A 25,724-nucleotide genomic window follows, 5' to 3' on the forward strand; every position below is an offset into this window, starting at 1 on the left:
GAAGTGTAAGGCTTTCCAAAGCTGCCGAACGTGTTTCTTTCTCTATTTCAATGGTATTCTGCCTTGTTTGACACACATTTACCACTCTTGGCTCCTTTAAGTAAACAATATAGGATTCATACAGTGTTTCATGTGATCTTAACTCGAATTAAAGATTTCCCGGATCTTAGCTACCTTTTCTACACTAAGAACTGACTTAGAGAATTTTTTCAGATGTTCTAAACAACTTCTCATCTGTTTAGATTCATTTTCTTTGAATTATTCATGTTTTCATGTAGTTTCCTATATTCTGCCTTCTTGGCCAAGTATAAGCTTTGCCCACTTTATCAAACAACTTCCTACACACTGTTATGAACAGAAGCAGCTCGGGAACATTGCCTCTCAACTAACTTAAAGAGTGTAGTACTACATTGCAGAGAAGTGTAAGGCTTTCCAAAGCTGCCGAACGTGGTTCTTTCTCTATTTCAATGGTATTCTGCCTTGTTTGACACACATGTACCACTCTAGGCTCCTTTAAGTAAACAATATACGATTCATACAGTGCTTCATGTGATCTTAACACGAATTAAGTATTTCCCGGATCTTAGCAACCTTTTCCACACTAAGAACTGACTTGGAGAATCTCTTTAGCTGTTCTAAAGAAGTTCTCATGTGTTTACAGTCATTTTCTCTGAATTATTCATGTTTTCATGTAGTTTCCTATATTCTGCCTTCTTGTCCAAGTATAAGCTTTGCCCACTTTATCAAACAACTTCCTACACACTGTTATGAACAGAAGCAGCTCGGGAACATTGCCCCTCAACTCTCTAAAAGAGTGTTATACAACATTGCAGTGAAGTGTAAGGCTTTCCAAAGCTGCCGAACGTGTTTCTTTCTCCATTTCTATGGTATTCTGCCTTGTTTGACACACATTTACCACTCTCGGCTCCTTTCAGTAAACAATATAGGATTCATACAGTGTTTCATGTGATCTTAACTCGAATTAAGGATTTCCCGGATCTTAGCTACCTTTTCTACACTAAGTACTGACTTGGAGAATCTCTTTCAGCTGTTCTAAAAAAGTTCTCATCTGTTTAGAGTCATTTTCTTTGAATTATTCATGTTTTCATGTAGTTTCCTATATTCTGCCTTCTTTGCCAGGTATAAGCTTTGCCCACTTTATGAAACAACTTCCTACACAATCTTCTGAACAGAAGCAGCTCGGGAACTTTGTCTCTCAACTATGTTATAGAGTGTATTACTACAATGCAGAGAAGTGTAAGGCTTTCCAAAGCTGCCGAACGTGTTTCTTTCTCTATTTCAATGGTATTCTGCCTTGTTTGACACACATTTATCACTCTAGGCTCCTTTCAGTAAACAATATAGGATTCATACACTGTTTCATGTGATCTTAACTCGAATTAAGGATTTCGCGGATCTTAGCTACCTTTTCTAAATTAAGAACTGACTTGCAGAATCTCTTTCAGCTGTTCTAAGCAAGTTCTCATCTGTTTAGAGTCATTTTTTTTGAATTATTCATGTTTTCATGTAGTTTCCTATATTCTGCCTTCTTGTCCAAGTATAAGCTTTGCCCTCTTTATCAAACAACTTCCTCCACAATGTTATTAACAGAAGGAGCTCGGGAACTTTGTCTCTCAACTATGGGATAGAGTGTAGTACTACAATGCAGAGAAGTGTAAGGCTTTCCAAAGCTGCCGAACGTGGTTCTTTCTCTATTTCAATGGTATTCTGCCTTGTTTGACACACATTTACCACTCTAGGCTCCTTTAAGTAAACAATATACGATTCATACAGTGCTTCATGTGATCTTAACACGAATTAAGTATTTCCCGGATCTTAGCAACCTTTTCTACACTAAGAACTGACTTGGAGAATCTCTTTAGCTGTTCTAAAGAAGTTCTCATGTGTTTACAGTCATTTTCTCTGAATTATTCATGTTTTCATGTAGTTTCCTATATTCTGCCTTCTTGTCCAAGTATAAACTTTGCCCACTTTATCAAACAACTTCCTACACACTGTTATGAACAGAAGCAGCTCGGGAACATTGCCCCTCAACTCCCTAAAAGAGTGTAATACAACATTGCAGTGAAGTGTAAGGCTTTCCAAAGCTGCCGAACGTGTTTCTTTCTCCATTTCTATGGTATTCTGCCTTGTTTGACACACATTTATCACACTAGGCTACTTTCAGTAAACAATATAGGATTCATACACTGTTTCATGTGATCTTAACTCGAATTAAGGATTTCTCGATTCTTAGCTACCTTTTCTACACTAAGAACTGACTTGCAGAATCTCTTTCAGCTGTTCTAAGCAAGTTCTCATCTGTTTAGTATCATTTTTTTTGAATTATTCATGTTTTCATGTAGTTTCCTATATTCTGCCTTCTTGTCCAAGTATAAGCTTTGCCCTCTTTATAAAACAACTTCCTACACAATGTTATTAACAGAAGGAGCTCGGGAACTTTGTCTCTCAACTATGTTATAGAGTGTAGTACTACAATGCAGAGAAGTGTAAGGCTTTCCAAAGCTGCCGAACGTGTTTCTTTCTCTATTTCAATGGTATTCTGCCTTGTTTGACACACATTTACCACTCTTGGCTCCTTTAAGTAAACAATATAGGATTCATACAGTGTTTCATGTGATCTTAACTCGAATTAAAGATTTCCCGGATCTTAGCTACCTTTTCTACACTAAGAACTGACTTAGAGAATTTTTTCAGATGTTCTAAACAACTTCTCATCTGTTTAGATTCATTTTCTTTGAATTATTCATGTTTTCATGTAGTTTCCTATATTCTGCCTTCTTGGCCAAGTATAAGCTTTGCCCACTTTATCAAACAACTTCCTACACACTGTTATGAACAGAAGCAGCTCGGGAACATTGCCTCTCAACTATCTTAAAGAGTGTAGTACTACATTGCAGAGAAGTGTAAGGCTTTCCAAAGCTGCCGAACGTGGTTCTTTCTCTATTTCAATGGTATTCTGCCTTGTTTGACACACATGTACCACTCTAGGCTCCTTTAAGTAAACAATATACGATTCATACAGTGCTTCATGTGATCTTAACACGAATTAAGTATTTCCCGGATCTTAGCAACCTTTTCCACACTAAGAACTGACTTGGAGAATCTCTTTAGCTGTTCTAAAGAAGTTCTCATGTGTTTACAGTCATTTTCTCTGAATTATTCATGTTTTCATGTAGTTTCCTATATTCTGCCTTCTTGTCCAAGTATAAGCTTTGCCCACTTTATCAAACAACTTCCTACACACTGTTATGAATAGAAGCAGCTCGGGAACATTGCCCCTCAACTCTCTAAAAGAGTGTTATACAACATTGCAGTGAAGTGTAAGGCTTTCCAAAGCTGCCGAACGTGTTTCTTTCTCCATTTCTATGGTATTCTGCCTTGTTTGACACACATTTACCACTCTCGGCTCCTTTCAGTAAACAATATAGGATTCATACAGTGTTTCATGTGATCTTAACTCGAATTAAGGATTTCCCGGATCTTAGCTACCTTTTCTACACTAAGTACTGACTTGGAGAATCTCTTTCAGCTGTTCTAAAAAAGTTCTCATCTGTTTAGAGTCATTTTCTTTGAATTATTCATGTTTTCATGTAGTTTCCTATATTCTGCCTTCTTTGCCAGGTATAAGCTTTGCCCACTTTATGAAACAACTTCCTACACAATCTTCTGAACAGAAGCAGCTCGGGAACTTTGTCTCTCAACTATGTTATAGAGTGTATTACTACAATGCAGAGAAGTGTAAGGCTTTCCAAAGCTGCCGAACGTGTTTCTTTCTCTATTTCAATGGTATTCTGCCTTGTTTGACACACATTTATCACTCTAGGCTCCTTTCAGTAAACAATATAGGATTCATACACTGTTTCATGTGATCTTAACTCGAATTAAGGATTTCGCGGATCTTAGCTACCTTTTCTAAATTAAGAACTGACTTGCAGAATCTCTTTCAGCTGTTCTAAGCAAGTTCTCATCTGTTTAGAGTCATTTTTTTTGAATTATTCATGTTTTCATGTAGTTTCCTATATTCTGCCTTCTTGTCCAAGTATAAGCTTTGCCCTCTTTATCAAACAACTTCCTCCACAATGTTATTAACAGAAGGAGCTCGGGAACTTTGTCTCTCAACTATGGGATAGAGTGTAGTACTACAATGCAGAGAAGTGTAAGGCTTTCCAAAGCTGCCGAACGTGGTTCTTTCTCTATTTCAATGGTATTCTGCCTTGTTTGACACACATTTACCACTCTAGGCTCCTTTAAGTAAACAATATACGATTCATACAGTGCTTCATGTGATCTTAACACGAATTAAGTATTTCCCGGATCTTAGCAACCTTTTCTACACTAAGAACTGACTTGGAGAATCTCTTTAGCTGTTCTAAAGAAGTTCTCATGTGTTTACAGTCATTTTCTCTGAATTATTCATGTTTTCATGTAGTTTCCTATATTCTGCCTTCTTGTCCAAGTATAAACTTTGCCCACTTTATCAAACAACTTCCTACACACTGTTATGAACAGAAGCAGCTCGGGAACATTGCCCCTCAACTCCCTAAAAGAGTGTAATACAACATTGCAGTGAAGTGTAAGGCTTTCCAAAGCTGCCGAACGTGTTTCTTTCTCCATTTCTATGGTATTCTGCCTTGTTTGACACACATTTACCACTCTCGGCTCCTTTCAGTAAACAATATAGGATTCATACAGTGTTTCATGTGATCTTAACTCGAATTAAGGATTTCCCGGATCTTAGCTACCTTTTCTACACTAAGAACTGACTTGGAGAATCTCTTTCAGCTGTTCTAAAAAAGTTCTCATCTGTTTAGAGTCATTTTCTTTGAATTATTCATGTTTTCATGTAGTTTCCTATATTCTGCCTTCTTTGCCAGGTATAAGCTTTGCCCACTTTATGAAACAACTTCCTACACACTCTTCTGAACAGAAGCAGCTCGGGAACTTTGTCTCTCAACTATGTTATAGAGTGTATTACTACAATGCAGAGAAGTGTAAGGATTTCCAAAGCTGCCGAACGTGTTTCTGTCTCTATTTCAATGGTATTCTGCATTGTTTGACACACATTTATCACTCTAGGCTCCTTTAAGTAAACAATATAGGATTCATACAGTGTTTCATGTGATCTTAACTCGAATTAAGAATTTCCCGGATCTTAGCTACCTTTTCTACACTAAGAACTGACTGGGAGAATCTCTTTAGCGTTCTAAACAAGTTCTCATCTGTTTACAGTCATTTTCTCTGAATTATTCATGTTTTCATGTAGTTTCCTATATTCTGCCTTCTTGTCCAAGTATAAGCTTTGCCCACTTTATCAAACAATTTCCTACACACTGTTATGAACAGAAGCAGCTCGGAAACATTGCCTCTCAACTATCTTAAAGAGTGTAATACAACAATGCAGAGAAGTGTAAGGCTTTCCAAAGCTGCCGAACGTGTTTCTTTCTCCATTTCTATGGTATTCTGCCTTGTTTGACACACATTTACCACTCTCGGCTCCTTTCAGTAAACAATATAGGATTCATACAGTGTTTCCTGTGATCTTAACTCGAATTAAGGATTTCCCGGATCTTAGCTACCTTTTCTACACTAAGAACTGACTTGGAGAATCTCTTTCAGCTGTTCTAAAAAAGTTCTCATCTGTTTAGAGTCATTTTCTTTGAATTATTCATGTTTTCATGTAGTTTCCTATATTCTGCCTTCTTTGCCAGGTATAAGCTTTGCCCACTTTATGAAACAACTTCCTACACAATCTTCTGAACAGAAGCAGCTCGGGAACTTTGTCTCTCAACTATGTTATAGAGTGTATTACTACAATGCAGAGAAGTGTAAGGCTTTCCAAAGCTGCCGAACGTGTTTCTTTCTCTATTTCAATGGTATTCTGCCTTGTTTGACACACATTTACCACTCTAGGCTCCTTTAAGTAAACAATATACGATTCATACAGTGCTTCATGTGATCTTAACACGAATTAAGTATTTCCCGGATCTTAGCAACCTTTTCTACACTAAGAACTGACTTGGAGAATCTCTTTAGCTGTTCTAAAGAAGTTCTCATGTGTTTTCAGTCATTTTCTCTGAATTATTCATGTTTTCATGTAGTTTCCTATATTCTGCCTTCTTGTCCAAGTATAAGCTTTGCCCACTTTATCAAACAACTTCCTACGCATTGTTATGATCAGAAGCAGCTCAGGAACACTGTCTCTCAACTATGTTATAGAGTGTAGTACTACATTGCAGGGAAGTGTAAGGCTTTCCAAAGCTGCCGAAGGTGTTTCTTTCTCTATTTCAATGGTATTCTGCCTTGTTTGACACACATTTATCACTCTAGGCTCCTTTCAGTAAACAATATAGGATTCATACACTGTTTCATGTGATCTTAACTCGAATTAAGGATTTCCCGGATCTTAGCTACCTTTTCTAAATTAAGAACTGACTTGCAGAATCTCTTTCAGCTGTTCTAAGCAAGTTCTCATCGGTTTAGAGTCATTTTTTTTGAATTATTCATGTTTTCATGTAGTTTCCTATATTCTGCCTTCTTGTCCAAGTATAAGCTTTGCCCTCTTTATCAAACAACTTCCTCCACAATGTTATTAACAGAAGGAGCTCGGGAACTTTGTCTCTCAACTATGGGATAGAGTGTAGTACTACAATGCAGAGAAGTGTAAGGCTTTCCAAAGCTGCCGAACGTGGTTCTTTCTCTATTTCAATGGTATTCTGCCTTGTTTGACACACATTTACCACTCTAGGCTCCTTTAAGTAAACAATATACGATTCATACAATGCTTCATGTGATCTTAACACGAATTAAGTATTTCCCGGATCTTAGCAACCTTTTCTACACTAAGAACTGACTTGGAGAATCTCTTTAGCTGTTCTAAAGAAGTTCTCATGTGTTTACAGTCATTTTGTCTGAATTATTCATGTTTTCATGTAGTTTCCTATATTCTGCCTTCTTGTCCAAGTATAAGCTTTGCCCACTTTATCAAACAACTTCCTACACACTGTTATGAACAGAAGCAGCTCGGGAACATTGCCCCTCAACTCTCTAAAAGAGTGTAATACAACATTGCAGTGAAGTGTAAGGCTTTCCAAAGCTGCCGAACGTGTTTCTTTCTCCATTTCTATGGTATTCTGCCTTGTTTGACACACATTTACCACTCTCGGCTCCTTTCAGTAAACAATATAGGATTCATACAGTGTTTCATGTGATCTTAACTCGAATTAAGGATTTCCCGGATCTTAGATACCTTTTCTACACTAAGAACTGACTTGGAGAATCTCTTTCAGCTGTTCTAAAAAAGTTCTCATCTGTTTAGAGTCATTTTCTTTGAATTATTCATGTTTTCATGTAGTTTCCTATATTCTGCCTTCTTTGCCAGGTATAAGCTTTGCCCACTTTATGAAACAACTTCCTACACACTCTTCTGAACAGAAGCAGCTCGGGAACTTTGTCTCTCAACTATGTTATAGAGTGTATTACTACAATGCAGAGAAGTGTAAGGATTTCCAAAGCTGCCGAACGTGTTTCTTTCTCTATTTCAATGGTATTCTGCATTGTTTGACACACATTTATCACTCTAGGCTCCTTTAAGTAAACAATATAGGATTCATACAGTGTTTCATGTGATCTTAACTCGAATTAAGAATTTCCCGGATCTTAGCTACCGTTTCTACACTAAGAACTGACTTGGAGAATCTCTTTCAGCTGTTCTAAACAAGTTCTCATCTGTTTAGAGTCATTTTCTTTGAATTATTCATGTTTTCATGTAGTTTCCTATATTCTGCATTCTTGGCCAAGTATAAGCTTTGCCCACTTTATAAAACAACTTCCTACACAGTGTTATGAACAGAAGAAGCTCGGGAACATTGCCTCTCAACTATGTTATAGAGTGTAGTCCTACATTGCAGTGAAGTGTAAGGCTTCCCAAAGCTGCCGAACCTGTTTCTTTCTCTATTTTAACGGTATTCTGCCTTGTTTGACACACATTTACCACTCTAGGCTCCTTTAAGTAAACAATATAGGATTCATACAGCGTTTCATGTGATCTTACATCAAATTACGGATTTCCCAGATCGTAGCTACCTTTTGTAGATTAAGACCTGATTGGAGAATCCCTTTCAGCTCTTCTAAACGAGTTCTCATCTGTTTACAGTCATTTTCTCTCAATTATTCATGTTTTTATGTAGTTTCCTATATTCTGCCTTCTTGTCCATGTATAAACTTTGCCCACTTTATCAAACTGCTTCCTACACACTGTTATGAACAGAAGCAGCTCGGGAACATTCTCTCTCAATTATGTTATAGAGTGTAGTACTTCATTGCAGTGAAGTGTAATGCTTTGCAAAGCTGCCGAACATGTTTGTTTCTCTATTTCAATGGTATTCTGCCTTGTTTCACACATTTACCACTCTAGGCTACTTTAGGTAAAGAATATTGGATTCATACACTGTTTCATGTGATCTTAACCCTAATTAACGATTTCCCAGATCTTAGCTACCTTTTCTACACTTAGAACTGGCTTGGAGAATCTCTTTCAGCTGTCCTAATCTAGTTCTCTTCTCTTTACAGTAATTTTATCTCAATTATTCATGTTTTCATATAGTTTCCTATATTCTGCCTTCTTGTCCAAGTATAAGCCTTGCCCACATTATCAAACAACTTCCTACACACTGTTATGAACAGATAGATCTCGGGAACATTGTCTCGCAACTATGTTATAGAGAGTAGTACTACAATGCCGAGAAGTGTAAGGCTTTCCAAAGCTGCCGAACGTGTTTCTTTCTCTATTTCAATGGTATTCTGCCTTGTATAACACACATTTACCACTCTAGTCTCCTTTAAGTAAAGAATATAGGATTCATACAGTGTCTCATGTGATCTTAACTCGAATTAAGGATTTCCCAGATCTTAGCTACCTTTTCTACACTAAGAACTGAATTGGAGAATCTCTTTCAGCTGTTCTAATCAAGTTCTCATCTGTTTACAGTCATTTTCTCTGAATTATTCATATTTTCATGTAGTTTCCTACATTCTGCCTTCTTGTCCAAGTATAAGCTTTGCCCACATTATCAAACAACTTCCTACACACTGTTATGAACAGAAGCAGCTCGGGAACAATGTGAGTGTAGTACTACAATGCAGAGAAGTGTAAGGCTTTTCAAAGCTGCCGATCGTGTTTCTTCCTCTATTTCAATTGTATTCTGCCTTGTTTGAACCACATTTACCACTCTAGGTTTCTTTCAGTAATCAATATAGGATTCAAACAGTGTTTCATTTGATCTTAACTTGAATTAAAGATTTTCCAGATATTAGCTACCTTTTCTGAACTAAGAACTGACGTGGAGAATCTCTTTCAGCTGATCTAAAAGAGTTCTCATCTGTTTACAGTCATTTTCTCTGAATTATTCATGTTTTCATGTAGTTTCCTATATTCTGCCTTCTTGTCAAAGTATAAGATTTGCCCACATTATCAAACAACTTCCTACACACTTTTATAAACAGAAGCAGCTCGGGAACATTGCGTCTAAACTCTGTTATAGAGTGTAGTACTAATGAAGTGAAATGTAAGGCTTTCCATAGCTGCGGAATGTGTTTCTTTCTCTATTTCAATGGTATTCTGCCTTCTTTGACACACATTTACCACTAAAGGCTCCTTGAAGTAAACAATATAGGATTCGTACAGTGTTTCATGTGATCTTAACTAAAATTAAGGATTTCCCGGATCTGAGCTACATTTTCTACACTAAGAACTAACTTGGAGAATCTCTTTCAGCTGTTGTAAATGAGTTCTCATCTGTTTAGAGATATTCTCTCTGAATTATTCATGTTTTCATGTAGTTTCCTATATTCTGCCTTCTTGTACAAGTATAAGCTTTGCCCACATTATCAAACAACTTCCTACACACTGCTATGAACAGAAGCAGATCGGGAACATTGTCTCTCAACTATGTTATATAGAGTAGTACTACAATGTAGATAAGTGTAAGGCTTTCCAAAGCTGCCGAACGTGTTTCTTTCTCTATTTCAATGATATTCTGCCTTGTTTGACGCACATTTACCACTCTAGGCTCCGTTAAGTAAACAATATAGGATTCATAAACTGTTTCATGTGATCTTAACTCCAATGATGGATTTCCCGGATCTCAGCTACATTTGTACACTAAGAACTGACTTGGAAAATCTCTTTCAGCTCTTCTAATCAAGTTCTCATCTGTTTACAGTCATTCTTTCTGAATTATTCATGTTTTCATGTAGTTTCCTATATTCTCCCTTATTGTCCAAGTATAAGCTTTGCCGACATATACAAAGAACTTCCCACACACTGTTATGAACAGAAGCAGATCGGGAACAATGTGAGTGTAGTACTACAATGCAGAGAAGTGTAAGGCTTTCCAAAGCTGCCGAACGTGTTTCTTTCTCAATTTCAATGGTATTCTTCCTTGTTTGACACACATTTACCACTCTAGGCTCCTTTAAGTAAACAATATATGATTCATACAGTTTTTCATGTGCTTTGAACTCGAATTAAGGATTTCCCTGATCTTAGCTACCTTTTCTACACTAAGAACTGATTTGGAGAATCTCTTTCAGCTGTTCTAAATAAGTTATCATCTATTTACAGTCATTTTCTCTGAATTATTCATGTTTTCATGTAGTTTCCTATATTCGGCCTTCTTGTCCAAGTATAAGCTTTGCCCACTTTATCAAACAACACTGTTTTGAACAGAAGCAGCTCAGGAACATTGCCTCTCAACTATGTTATAGAGCACATGTGTCAAACACAAGGCCCACGGGCCAAATCCAGCCCGCCAGGCCTTGCAATGTGGCCTGCACGGCGCTGTCATCACTGCACTCCAATGTGAGTTTATGACATTGTCAGTTTATGACTGTTCAGTAAACCATTTGGCCCTCAATTTGGGCTGGATTTTAGATTATGGCCCCTTCTCTGATTGAGTTCGACACCCCTTTTATACAGTGTAGTATGACATTGCAGTGAAGTGTAAGGCTTTCCAAAGCTGCAGAACGTGTTTCTTTCTCTATTACAATGGTATTCTGCCTTGTTTGACACACATTTACCACTCTAGGCTCCTTTAAGTAAACAATATAGGATTCATACTGTGTTTCATGTGATCTTAACACGAATTAAGGATTTCCGGATCTTAGCTACCTTTTCTACAATAAGAACTGACTTGGAGAATCTCTTTTAGCTGTTCTAAACGAGTTCTCTTCTGTTTACAGTCATTTCCTCTGAATTATTCATGTTTTCATGTAGTTTCCTATATTCTGCCTTCTGGTCCAAGTATAAGCTTTGCCCACAATATCACACAACTTCCTACACACTGTTATGAACAGATGGATCTCGGGAACATTGTCTCTCAACTATGTTATAGAGAGTAGTACTACAATGCAGAGAAGTGTAAGGCTTTCCAAAGCTGTCGAACGTGTTTCTTTCTCTATTTCAATGCTATTCTGCCTTCTTTGACGCACATTTACCACTCTAGGCTCCGTTAAGTAAACAATATAGGATTCATACATTGTTTCATGTGATCTTAACTCGAATTAAGGATTTACCGGATCTTAGCTAGATTTTCTACACTAAGAACTAAATTGGAGAATCTCTTTCAGCGGTTCTAATCAAGTTCTCATCTGTTTACAGTCATTTTCTCTGAATTATTCATATTTTCATGTAGTTTCCTATATTCTGCCTCCTTGTCCAAGTATAAGCTTGGCCCACATATACAAACAACTTCCTACACACTGTTATGAACAGAAGCAGCTCGGGAACAATGTGAGTGTAGTACTACAATGCAGAGAAGTGTAAGGATTTCCAAAGCTGCCAATCGTGTTTCTTCCTCTATTTCAATGGTATTCTGCCTTGTTTGAACCACATTTACCACTCTATGTTCCTTTAAGTAATCAATATAGGATTCAAACAGTGTTTCATGTGATCTTAACTCGAATTAAGGATTTTCCGGATCTTAGCTACCTTTTCTGAACTAAGAACTGACGTGGAGTATCTCTTTCAGCGGTTCTAAAAGAGTTCTCATCTGTTTACAGTCATTTTCTCTGAATTATTCATGTTTTCATGTAGTTTCCTAAATTCTGCCTTCTTGTCAAAGTATAAGATTTGCCCACATTATCAAACAACTTCCTACACACTTTTATGAACAGAAGCAGCTCGGGAACATTGCGTCTATACTCTGTTATAGAGTGTAGTACTAATGAAGTGAAATGTAAGGCTTTCCATAGCTGCGGAATGTGTTTCTTTCTCTATTTCAATGGTATTCTGCCTTCTTTGACACGCATTTACAATTCTAGGCTCCTTGAAGTAAACAATATAGGATTCATACAGCGTTTCATGTGATCTTAACTCGAATTATGGATTTCCCGGATCTTAGCCACCTTTTGTACACTAAGAACTTACCTGGAGAATCCCTTTCAGCTATTCTAAACGAGTTCTCATCTGTTTACAGTCATTTTCTCTGAATTATTCATGTTTTCATGTAGTTTCCTATATTCTGCCTTCTTGTCCAAGTATAAGCTTTGCCCACATTATCAAACAACTTCCTACACACTGTTATGTGTGTAGGAAGTTGTTTGAGAAGAAGAATCTCGGGAACATTGTCTCTCAACTATGTTATGGAGAGTAGTACTACAATGCAGAGAAGGGTCAGGCTTTCCAAAGCTGCCGAACATGTTTCTTTCTCTATTTCAATGGTATTCTGCCTTGTTAGACACACATTTACCACTCTAGGCTCCTTTAAGTAAACAATATAGGATTCATACAGCGATTCATGTGTTCTTAAATCAAATTAAAGATTTCCCAGATCGTAGCTACCTTTTGTACACTAAGAACTGATTGGAGAATCTCTTTCAGCTGTTCTAAACGAGTTCTCATCTGTTTACAGTCCTTTTCTCTGAATTATTCTTGTTTTCATGTAGTTTCCTATATTCTGCCTTCTTGTCCAAGTATAAGCTTTGCCCACCATATCAAACAACTTCCTACACACTGTTATGAACACATGGATCTCGGGAACATTGTCTCTCAACTATGTTATAGTGTTTAGTACTACAATGAAGAGAAGTGTAAGGCTTTCCAAAGCTGCCGAACGTGTTTCTTTCTCTATTTCAATGGTATTCTGCCTTCTTTGATGCAAATTTACCACTCTAGGCTGAATTAAGTAAATAATATAGGATTCATAAAGTGTTTCATGTGATCCTAACTCGAATTAAGGATTTTCCGGATATTAGCTAGATTTTCTACACTAAGAACTGAATTGGAGAATCTCTTTCAGCTGTTCTAATCAAGTTCTCATCTGTTTACAGTCATTTTCTCTGAATTATTAATATTTTCATGTAGTTTCCTATATTCTGCCTTCTTCTCCAAGTATAAGCTTTGCCCACATTATCAAACAACTTCCTACACACTGCTATGAAGAGAAGTAGATCGGGAACAATATGAGTGTAGTACTACGATGCAGAGAACTGTAAGGTTTTCCAAAGCTACCGAACGTGATTCTTCCTCTATTTCAATGGTATTCTGCCTTGTTTTACACACATTTACCACTCGAGGCTCCTTTAAGTAAACAATGTAGGATTCCTACAGCGTTTCATGTGATCATAACTCAAATTAAGGTTTCCCAGATAGTACCTACATTTTGGACACTAACAACTGATTGGAGAATCTCTTTCTGCTGTTCTAAACATGTTCTCATCTGTTTGCAGTCATTTTCTATGAATTATTCATGTTTTCATGTAGTTTCCTATATTCTGCCTTCTTGTCCAAGTATAAGCTTTGCCCACCATATCAAACAACTTCCTACACACTGTTATGAACAGAAGAAGCTCGGTAACATTGTCTCTCAACTATGTTATATAGAGTAGTACTACAATGTAGAGAAGTGTAAGGCTTTCCAAAGCTGCCGATCGTGTTTCTTTCTCTATTTCAATGGTATTGTGCCTTGTTTGACACACATTTACCACTCTAGGCTCCTTTAAGTAAACAATATAGGACTCATACACTGTTTCATGTGATCTTAACTCCAATTGAGGATTTTCCGGATCTTAGCTACCTTTTCTACACTAAGAACTGACTTGGAGAATCTCTAGGCTCCGTTAAGTAAACAATATAGGATTCATAAAGTGTTCCATGTGATTTTAACTCGAATTAAGGATTTCCCGGATCTTAGCTACATTTTCTACACTAAGAACAGACTTGGAGAATCTCTTTCAGCTGTTCTAATCAAGTTCTCATCTGTTTACAGTCATTTTCTCTGAATTATTCATGTTTTCATGTAGTTTCCTACATTCTGCCTTCTTGTCCAAGTATAAGCTTTGCCCACATATACAAACAACTTCCTACACACTGTTATGAACAGAAGCAGCTCGGGAACATTGCCTCTCAACTCTGTTATATAGTGTACTACCACAATGCAGTGAAGTGTAAGGCTTTCCAAAGCTGCCGAACGTGTTTCTTTCTCTATTTCAATGTTATTCTTCCTTGTATGACACACATTTAACACTCTAAGCTCTTTTAAGTCAACAATGTAGGATTCATACAGTGTTTCATGTAATCTTAACTGTAAATAAGGATTTCCCGGATCTTAGCTACCTTTTCTACACTAAGAACTGACTTGCAGAATCTCTTTCAGCTTTTCTAAACTAGTTCTCATCTGTTTACAGTCATTTTCTCTGAATTATTCATGTTTTCATGTAGTTTCCTATATTCTGCCTTCTTGTCCATGTATAAGCTTTGCCCACATATACAAACAACATCCTACACACTGTTATGAACAGAAGCAGCTCGGGAACATTGCCTCTGAACTATGTTATAGGGTGTAGTAGTATATTGCAGTGAAGTGTAAGGCTTTCCAAAGCTTCGGAACATGTTTCTTTCTCTATTTCAATGGTATTCTGCCTCGTATGACACACATTTACCACTCTAGGCTCCTTTAAGTAAACAATATAGGATTCATACAGTTTTTCATGTGATCTTAACTCGAATTAAGGATTTCCCGGATCTTAGCTACCTTTTCTACACTAAGAACTGACTTGAGAATCTCTTTCAGCTGTTCTAAACGAGTTCTCCTCTGTTTACAGTCATTTTCTCTGAATTATTCTTGTTGTCATGTAGTTTCCCATATTCTGCCTTCTTGTCCAAGTATAAGCTTTGCCAACATTATCAAACAACTTCCTACACACTGTTATGAACAGAAGCAGCTCGGCAATATTGTGAGTGTAGTACTACAATTCAGAGAAATGTAAGGCTTTCCAAAGCTGCCGAACGTGTTTGTTTCTCTATTTCAATGGTATTCTGCCTTGTTTGACACACATTTACCACTCTAGGTTCGTTTAAGTAATCAATATAGGATTCATACAGTGTTTCATGTGATCTTAACTCGAATTAAGGATTTTCCGGATCCTAGCTACCTTTTCTAAACAAAGAACTGACTTGGAGAATCTCTTTCAACTGTTCTGAAGGAGTTCTCATCTGTTTACAGTCATTTTCTCTGAATTATTCATGTTTTCATGTAGTTTCCTATATTCTGCCTTCTTGTCCAAGTATAAGCTTTGCCCACTTTATCAAACAACTTGCAACACACTGTTATGAACAGAAGCAGCTCGGGAACATTGCCTCTCAACTATGTTATACAGTGTACTACCACAATGCAGTGAAGTGTAAGGCTTTCCAAAGCTGCCGAACGTGTTTCTTTCTCTATTTCAATGGTATTCTGCCTTGTATGACACACATTTACCACTCTAGGCTCCTTTAAGTAACAATATAGGATTCATACAATGTTTCATGTGATCTTAACTCGAATTAAGGATTTCCCGAATCTTAGCTACCTTTTCTACAATAAGAACTTACTTGGAGAATCTCTTTCAGCTGTTCTAAACGAATTCTCATCTGTTTACAGTCATTTTCTCTGAATTATTCATGTTTTCATGTAGTTTCCTATATTCTGCCTTCTTGTCCAAGTATAAGCTTTGCCCACTTTATCAAACAACTTCCTACACACTGTTATGAATAGAAGCATCTTGGGAACATTGTCTCTCAACTATATTATAGAGTGTAGTACTACATTGAAGTGAAGTGTAAGGCTTTCCAAAGCTTCCGAATGTGTTTCTTTCTATATTTTAATGGTATTCTTCTTTGTATGACACACAATTACCACTGTAGGCTCCTTTAAGTAAACAATACAGGATTTCTACAGTGTTTCATGTGATCTTAACTCGAATTAAGGATTTCCTGGATCTTAGCTACCTTTTCTACACTAAGAACTTACTTGTAGAATTTCTTTCAGCTGTTCTAAACGAATTCTCATCTGTTTACAGTCATTTTCTCTGAATTATTCATGTTTTCATGTAGTTTCCTATATTAGGGCTTCTTGTCCAAGTATAAGCATAGCCCACAGATACAAACAACTTCAAAAACACTGTTATGAACAGAAGAAGCTCGGGAACGTTATCCCTAAACTATGTGATAGAGTATAATACTAACCTGCAGGGAAGTATAAGGCTTTCCAAAGGTACTTAATTAGCTTACTTCTCTCAAGTTCTGTGTGACATACATTTAGAGTTCTAGTCTCCTTTAAGTAAAAAATATAGGATTCATACATTGTTTAATGTGTTCTCAACTCGAATTAAACAATTCCTGGATGTTGGATAGCATTTCTACTCTAGGAACTGACGTGGAGAATCTGTTTCAGCTGTTCTAAAGGTGTTCTCATCTAGTTCCTGTGATTTTCTCTGAATAATTCATGTTTTTATGTAGTTTCATATACAAGGCCTTTTGTGCAAGTATAAGCAAACCCCACATATAAAAACAACTTCCTACACACTGTTATGAACAGAAGAAGCTCGGGAACGTTATCCCTAAACTATGTGATAGAGTGTAATACTAACCTGCAGTGAAGTGTAAGGCTTTCCAAAGGTACTTAATGTGTTCCTTTCTCTATTTCAATGCTATTCTGCCTTGTATGACATACATTTTCCGTTCTAGGCTCCTTTAAGTAAACAATATAGGATTCATACACTGTTTCTTGTGATCTTAACTCTAAGTAAGGATTTCCTGGATCATAGATACCTTTTATAAACTAAAAACAGACTTGGAGAAGTGTTTTAAACATGTTCTATGCGAGTTCTCATCTATTTACTGTTATTTTCCAAGAATTACTAATGTTTTCTTGTAGTTTCTAACATTAGGCTTTCTTGTCCAGGTATAAGCATTGGAAACATGGACAAACAACTACCCAAACACTGTTATGAACCGGAAAAGCTCGGGAGCATTGTCTCTCAACTGTTATTGAGTTTAATGATACATTTCAGCGAAGTGTGAGGCTTTCCAAAGCTACTCAACTTGCTTATTTCTCTCTCTCAGGCTTTCTGTGACATACATTTAGAGTTCTAGGCTCTTTTAAGTAAAAAAATATAGGATTTATACATTGTTTAATGTGTTCTCACCTCGAATTAAGGAATTCCTGGATGTTAGATACCATTTCTACTCTGGGACCTGACTTGGAGAATCTGTTTCAGCTGTTCTAAAGGAGTTCTCATCTATTTACGGTCATTTTCTCTTAATAATTCATGTTTTCATGTAGTTTCCTACATTAGGCCTTCTTCTCCAAGAATAAGCAAAGCCCACATAAACAAACAACTTCCTACACACTGTTATGAACAGAGGAAGCTCGAGAACATTGTCCCTCAACTATGTTATACAGTGTAATGCTACATTACAGTGGACTGTAAGGCTTTCCAAAGCTGCTCATTATGCTTATTTCTCTCGTTCAAGCCTTGTGTGACACACATGTAAAGTTCTAGGCTACTTTAAGTAAATGAAAGAGGTTTCATACACTGTTTCTTGTGATCTTAACTCTAATTAAGGATTTCCTGGATCTTACATACCTTTTCTACACTAAGAACAGACTTGGAGAATCGGTTTCAGCTGTTCTGAACGAGTTCTCATCTATTTACTGACATACATTTTATCTGAATTAGTCATGTTTTCATGTAGTTTCCTACATTAGGCCCTCTTGTCCAAGTATTAGCATAGCCCACATATACAAACAACTTCCTACACACTGTTATGAACAGAGGAAGCTCGAGAACATTGTCAATCAAATATGTTATACAGTGTAATGCTACATTACAGTGAATTGTAAGGCTTTCCAAAGCTGCTCAATTTGCTTCTTTCTCTGGTTCAAGCCTTGTGAGACATACATGTAATGTTCTGGGCTCCTTTAAGTAGAAAATATAGCATTCATACACTGTTTCTTGTTTTCTTAATTCTAATTAAGGATTTCCGGGATGTGAGATACCATTTCTACTCTAGGAACAGGCTTGGAGAATCTGTTTCAGCTGTTCTAAAGGAGTTCTCATCCATTTACTGTCATTTTCTCTGCATTATTCATGTTTTCATGTAGTTTCCTATGTTTGGCCTTCTGTTCAAGGATAAGCATAGGCTACATATACAAACAACTTCCTACACAAAGTTATGAACAGAAGAACCTCCAGAATATTGTCAATCAACTATGTTATACAGAGTAAAGCTACCTTATAGTGAACTGTAAGGCTTTCCAAAGCTGCTCAATTTGCTTATTTCACTCATTCAAGCCTTGTGTGACACACATGTAAAGTTCTAGGCTACTTTAAGTAAATGAAAGAGGTTTCATACACTGTTTCTTGTGATCTTAACTCTAATTAAGGATTTCCTGGATTTTAGATACCTTTTCTACACTAAGAACAGACTTGGAGAATCGGTTTCAGCTGTTCGAAAGGAAGTCTCATCTATTTACTGTCATTTTCACTGAATTATTCATGTTTTCATGTAGTTTCCTACATTAGGCCTTCTTGTCTAAGTATAAGTATAGCCCACATATACAGACAACTTCCTACACACTGTTATGAACAGAAGAAGCTCGAGAACATTGTCCCTCAACTATGTTATACAGTGTGATGCTACATTACAGTGAACTGCAAGGCTTTCCAAAGCTGCTCAAGTTGCTTATTTCTCTCATTCAATCCTTTTGTGATACACATGTAAAGTTCTAGGCTACTTTAGGTAAAGGAAATGGTTTCATACACTGTTTCTTGTGATCTTAACTCTAATTAAGGATTCCCTGGTTTTAGATACATTTCCACACTAAGAACAGACTTGGAGAATCCTTTTCAGCTGTTCTGAAGGAGTTCTCATTTATTTCCTGACATTTTCTCTGAATTATACATGTTTTCATGTAGTTTCCTATATTAGGCCTTCTGTCCAAGTATAAGCATAGCCCACAGATACAAACAACTTCCTAAACACTATTATGAACAGAAGAAGCTTGGGAACGTTATCCCTAAACTATGTTATAGAGTGTAATACTAGCCTGCAGTGAAGTGTAAGGCTTTCCAAAGCTGCTTAATGTGTTTCTTTCTCTATTTCAATGGTATTCTGCCTTGTATGACATACATTTACCGTTCTAGGCTCCTTTAAGTAAACAATAGAGGATTCATACACTGTTTCTTGTGATCTTAACTCTAATTAAGGACTTCCTGGATTGTAGATACCTTTTATAAACTAACAACAGACTTGGAGAAGTGTTTTATACATATTCTATGCGAATTCTCATCTATTTACTGTTATTTTCCCAGAATTACTGATGTTTTCTTGTAGTTTCTAACATTAGGCCTTCTTTTCCAGGTATAGGCATTGGCAACATGGACAAACAACTACTCAAACATTGTTATGAACGTGAAAAGCTCAGCAACATTGTCTCTCAACTCTGTTATTGAGTTTAATGATACATTTCAGCGAAGTGTATGGCTTTCCAAAACTACTTAATTTGCTTATTTCTCTCTCTCAAGCTTTGTGTTACATACATTTAGAGTTCTAGGCTCCTTTAAGTAAAAATATAGGATTCATACATTGTTTAATTTGTTCTCAACTCGAATAAGGAATTCGTGGATGTTAGATACCATTTCTACTCTAGAAACTTACTTGGAGAATCTGTTTCAGCTGTTCTAAAGGAGTTCTCATCTATTTACTCTCATTTTCTCTGAATTATTCATGTTTTCATGTAGTTTCCTATATTAGGCCTTCTTGTTCAAGTATAAGCATAGCCCACATATACAAACAACTTCCTACACACTGTTATGAACAGAACAAGCTCTAGAACATTGTCCCTCAACTATGTTATACAGTGTAATGCTACATTACAGTGGACTGTAAGGCTTTCCAAAGCTGCTCATTATGCTTATTTCTCTCGTTCAAGCCTTGTGTGACACACATGTAAAGTTCTAGGCTACTTTAAGTAAATGAAAGAGGTTTCATACACTGTTTCTTGTGATCTTAACTCTAATTAAGGATTTCCTGGATCTTACATACCTTTTCTACACTAAGAACAGACTTGGAGAATCGGTTTCAGCTGTTCTGAACGAGTTCTCATCTATTTACTGACATACATTTTATCTGAATTAGTCATGTTTTCATGTAGTTTCCTACATTAGGCCCTCTTGTCCAAGTATTAGCATAGCCCACATATACAAACAACTTCCTACACACTGTTATGAACAGAGGAAGCTCGAGAACATTGTCAATCAAATATGTTATACAGTGTAATGCTACATTACAGTGAATTGTAAGGCTTTCCAAAGCTGCTCAATTTGCTTCTTTCTCTGGTTCAAGCCTTGTGAGACATACATGTAATGTTCTGGGCTCCTTTAAGTAGAAAATATAGCATTCATACACTGTTTCTTGTTTTCTTAATTCTAATTAAGGATTTCCGGGATGTGAGATACCATTTCTACTCTAGGAACAGGCTTGGAGAATCTGTTTCAGCTGTTCTAAAGGAGTTCTCATCCATTTACTGTCATTTTCTCTGCATTATTCATGTTTTCATGTAGTTTCCTATGTTTGGCCTTCTGTTCAAGGATAAGCATAGGCTACATATACAAACAACTTCCTACACAAAGTTATGAACAGAAGAACCTCCAGAATATTGTCAATCAACTATGTTATACAGAGTAAAGCTACCTTATAGTGAACTGTAAGGCTTTCCAAAGCTGCTCAATTTGCTTATTTCACTCATTCAAGCCTTGTGTGACACACATGTAAAGTTCTAGGCTACTTTAAGTAAATGAAAGAGGTTTCATACACTGTTTCTTGTGATCTTAACTCTAATTAAGGATTTCCTGGATTTTAGATACCTTTTCTACACTAAGAACAGACTTGGAGAATCGGTTTCAGCTGTTCGAAAGGAAGTCTCATCTATTTACTGTCATTTTCACTGAATTATTCATGTTTTCATGTAGTTTCCTACATTAGGCCTTCTTGTCTAAGTATAAGTATAGCCCACATATACAGACAACTTCCTACACACTGTTATGAACAGAAGAAGCTCGAGAACATTGTCCCTCAACTATGTTATACAGTGTGATGCTACATTACAGTGAACTGCAAGGCTTTCCAAAGCTGCTCAAGTTGCTTATTTCTCTCATTCAATCCTTTTGTGATACACATGTAAAGTTCTAGGCTACTTTAGGTAAAGGAAATGGTTTCATACACTGTTTCTTGTGATCTTAACTCTAATTAAGGATTCCCTGGTTTTAGATACATTTCCACACTAAGAACAGACTTGGAGAATCCTTTTCAGCTGTTCTGAAGGAGTTCTCATTTATTTCCTGACATTTTCTCTGAATTATACATGTTTTCATGTAGTTTCCTATATTAGGCCTTCTGTCCAAGTATAAGCATAGCCCACAGATACAAACAACTTCCTAAACACTATTATGAACAGAAGAAGCTTGGGAACGTTATCCCTAAACTATGTTATAGAGTGTAATACTAGCCTGCAGTGAAGTGTAAGGCTTTCCAAAGCTGCTTAATGTGTTTCTTTCTCTATTTCAATGGTATTCTGCCTTGTATGACATACATTTACCGTTCTAGGCTCCTTTAAGTAAACAATAGAGGATTCATACACTGTTTCTTGTGATCTTAACTCTAATTAAGGACTTCCTGGATTGTAGATACCTTTTATAAACTAACAACAGACTTGGAGAAGTGTTTTATACATATTCTATGCGAATTCTCATCTATTTACTGTTATTTTCCCAGAATTACTGATGTTTTCTTGTAGTTTCTAACATTAGGCCTTCTTTTCCAGGTATAGGCATTGGCAACATGGACAAACAACTACTCAAACATTGTTATGAACGTGAAAAGCTCAGCAACATTGTCTCTCAACTCTGTTATTGAGTTTAATGATACATTTCAGCGAAGTGTATGGCTTTCCAAAACTACTTAATTTGCTTATTTCTCTCTCTCAAGCTTTGTGTTACATACATTTAGAGTTCTAGGCTCCTTTAAGTAAAAATATAGGATTCATACATTGTTTAATTTGTTCTCAACTCGAATAAGGAATTCGTGGATGTTAGATACCATTTCTACTCTAGAAACTTACTTGGAGAATCTGTTTCAGCTGTTCTAAAGGAGTTCTCATCTATTTACTCTCATTTTCTCTGAATTATTCATGTTTTCATGTAGTTTCCTATATTAGGCCTTCTTGTTCAAGTATAAGCATAGCCCACATATACAAACAACTTCCTACACACTGTTATGAACAGAACAAGCTCTAGAACATTGTCCCTCAACTATGTTATACAGTGTAATGCTACATTACAGTGAACTGTAAGGCTTTCCAAAGCTGCTCAGTTTGCTTCTTTCTCTCGTTCGAGCCTTGTGTGACACACATGTAATATTCTAGGCTACTTTATGTAAATGAAAGAGGTTTCATACACTGTTAAATGTGCTCTGAACTCTAATTAAGGATTTCCTGTATCTTAGATAACTTTTCTAAACTAAGATCAGACTTGGAGAATCGCTTTCAGCTGTTCTGAAAGAGTTCTCTTCTATTTACTGACATACATTTTCTCTGAATTAGTCATGTTTTCATGCAGTTTCCTGCATTAGGCCCTCTTGTCCAAGTATAAGCATCACCCACAGATAAATACAACTTCGTACACACCGTTATGAACAGAAGAAGCTCAGGAACCTTATCCCTAAACTATGTTATAGAGTGTAATACTAACCTGCAGTGAAGTGTAAGGCTTTCCAAAACTGCTTAATGTATTTATTTCTCCATTTCAATGGTATTCTGCCTTGTATGACACACATTTACTGTTCTAGGCTTCTTTAAGTAAACAATATAGGATTCATACACTATTTCTTGTTATCTTAACTTTACTCAAGGTTTTCCTGGATCGTAGATACCTTTTATAAACTAACAACAGACTTGGAGAAGTGTTTTATACATGTTCTATGCGTGGTCTCATGTATTTACTGTTATTTTCCCAGAATTACTGATGTTTTCTTGCAGTGTCTAACGTTAGGCCCTCTTGTCCAGGTATAAGCATTGGCAACATGGACAAACAACTACCCAAACACTGTTATGAACCTGAAAAGCTTGGGAACATTGTCTCTCATCTCTGTTATTGAGTTTAATGATACATTTCATCGAAGTGTAAAGCTTTCCAGAGCTACTTAATTTGCTTATTTCTCTCTCTCAAGCTTTGTGTGACATACATTTAAAGTTCTAGGCTCCTTTCAGTAAAAAATATAGGATTCATACACTCTTTAATGTGCTCTCAACTCGAATTAAGGAATTCCTGGATGTTAGATACCTTTTCTACTGTAGGAACTGACTTGGAGAATCTGTTTCAGCTGTTCTAAAGGAGTTCTCATCTATTTTCTGTAATTTACTTTGAATTATTCATGTTTTCATGTAGTGTCCTATATTAAGCATTCTTGTCCAAGTATAAGCATAGCCCACATATACAAACAACTTCCTACACACCGTTATGAACAGAAGAAGCTCGAGAACAATGTTCCTCAACTATATTATAGAGTGTAACGCTGCATTACAGTGAACTGTAAGGCTTACAAAAGCTGCTCAATTTGCTTATTTCATTCGTTCAAGCCTTGTGTGACACACATGTAAAGGTCTAGTCTATTTTAAGTATTGAAAGAGGTTTCATACAATGTTAAATGTGCTCTTAAGTCTAATTGAAGATTTATTGCAACTTAATTACCTTTTCTACACTAAGAACAGACTTGGAGTATCGGTTTCAGCTGTTCTGAATGAGTTCTCATCTATTTACTGACATTTTCTCTGAATTATTCATGTTTTCCTGTAGTTTCCTATATTCGGCCTTCTTGTCCAAGTATAAACATAGCCCACATTTACTAATGTGGGCTATGTTTATACTTTATGGCTACGGTTATGTTTAGGCCTAGGGTTAGGCCAAACAACTTCCTACACACTGTTATGGATCCGAGAAGATCTGGAATATTGTCTCTCAACTGTTAAATATTTTAATGCTACAATGCAGTAAATTCTCAGGCTTTCCCCAGCTGCTTAATTGTCCTTATTTCTCTCTTTCAAGCCTTGTGTGACACACATTTAAAGTTCTAGGCTACTTTAAGTAAATAATACAAGTTTCATACACTGTTTAATGTGCTGTTATGTTTAAATAAAAATTTCCTGGATCTTAGATTCCTTTTCTCCAGTAACAACTGACTTGGAGAAATCTGTTTCAGCTGTACTATATGAGGTCTCATCTATTTACTCTTAATTTCTCTGTATTACTCATATTTTTCTTATAGTTTCATATATTAGGCCTTCTTATCCAAATATAAGCATTGCCCACATGGACAAACAAGTTGCTACACATGTTATTATGCTGACAAGCTGGGGTTAGGGTTAGGGTTAGAGTTAGGGTTAGGGCTAGGATTTGGGTTAGGGTTAGGGTTACGGTTAGGGTTAGAGTTAGGGTTAGGGCTATGGTTATGGTTAGGGTTAGGGTTAGGGTTAGGGCTAGGTTTAGGACTAGGGTTAGGGTTATTGTTAGGGTTAGGTTTAGTGCTAGGGTTAGGGTTAGGGCTAGGGTTATTGTTAGGGTTAGCGCTAGGGATAGGGTTAGGGTTAGGGTTAGGGTTAGGGTTAGGGTTAGGGCTAGGATTAGGTTTAGGATTAGGGGTAGGGTTAGGGTTAGGGTTAGTGTTATTGTTAGGGTTTAGGTTAGGGGTGGGGTTAGGGTTAGTGTTAGTGTTAGTGTTATTGTTAGGGTTAGGGTTGGGGCTAGGGTTAGGGTTAGGGCTAGGGTTAGGGTTACGGCTAGGTGTAGGGTTAGGGTTAGGGTTAGGGTTAGGGTTAGGGCTAGGGTTAGGGGTCTGGTTATGGTTACGGCTAGCGTTAGTGCTAGGGTTAGTGTTACGGTTAGGGTTATTGCTAGGGTTAGGGTTAGGGATAAGGGTTAGGGTTAGGGTTAGGGTTAGGACAAGGTTTAGGGTTAGGGTTAGGGTTAGGGTTAGGGTTAGCGTTGGGGTTAGGGTTAGGGTTAGTGTTAGGGTTAGGGTTAGGGCTACAGTTATGGTTAGGGCTAGGGTTAAGGTTAGGGTTAGGGCTCGGGTTAGGGGTAGGGTTAGGGTTAGGGTTAGTGTTAGGGTTATTCTTAGGGTTATGGTTCGGCTAGGGTTAGGATTAGGGTTAGGATTAGGGTTCAGACTAGGGTTAGTGTTAGGATTACGGTTAGGGTTGGGTCTAGGGTTAGGGTTAGGGTTAGTGTTAGGGCTACGGTTATGGTTAGGGCTAGGGTTAGGGTTAGGGCTCAGGTTAGGGTTAGGGCTAGGGTTAGGGTTACGTCTAGGGGTAGGGTTAGGGTTA

Source organism: Pipistrellus hanaki (assembly GCF_964339955.1).
Source record: "Pipistrellus hanaki genome assembly, chromosome: 1".
Lineage (NCBI taxonomy): Eukaryota > Metazoa > Chordata > Mammalia > Chiroptera > Vespertilionidae > Pipistrellus > Pipistrellus hanaki.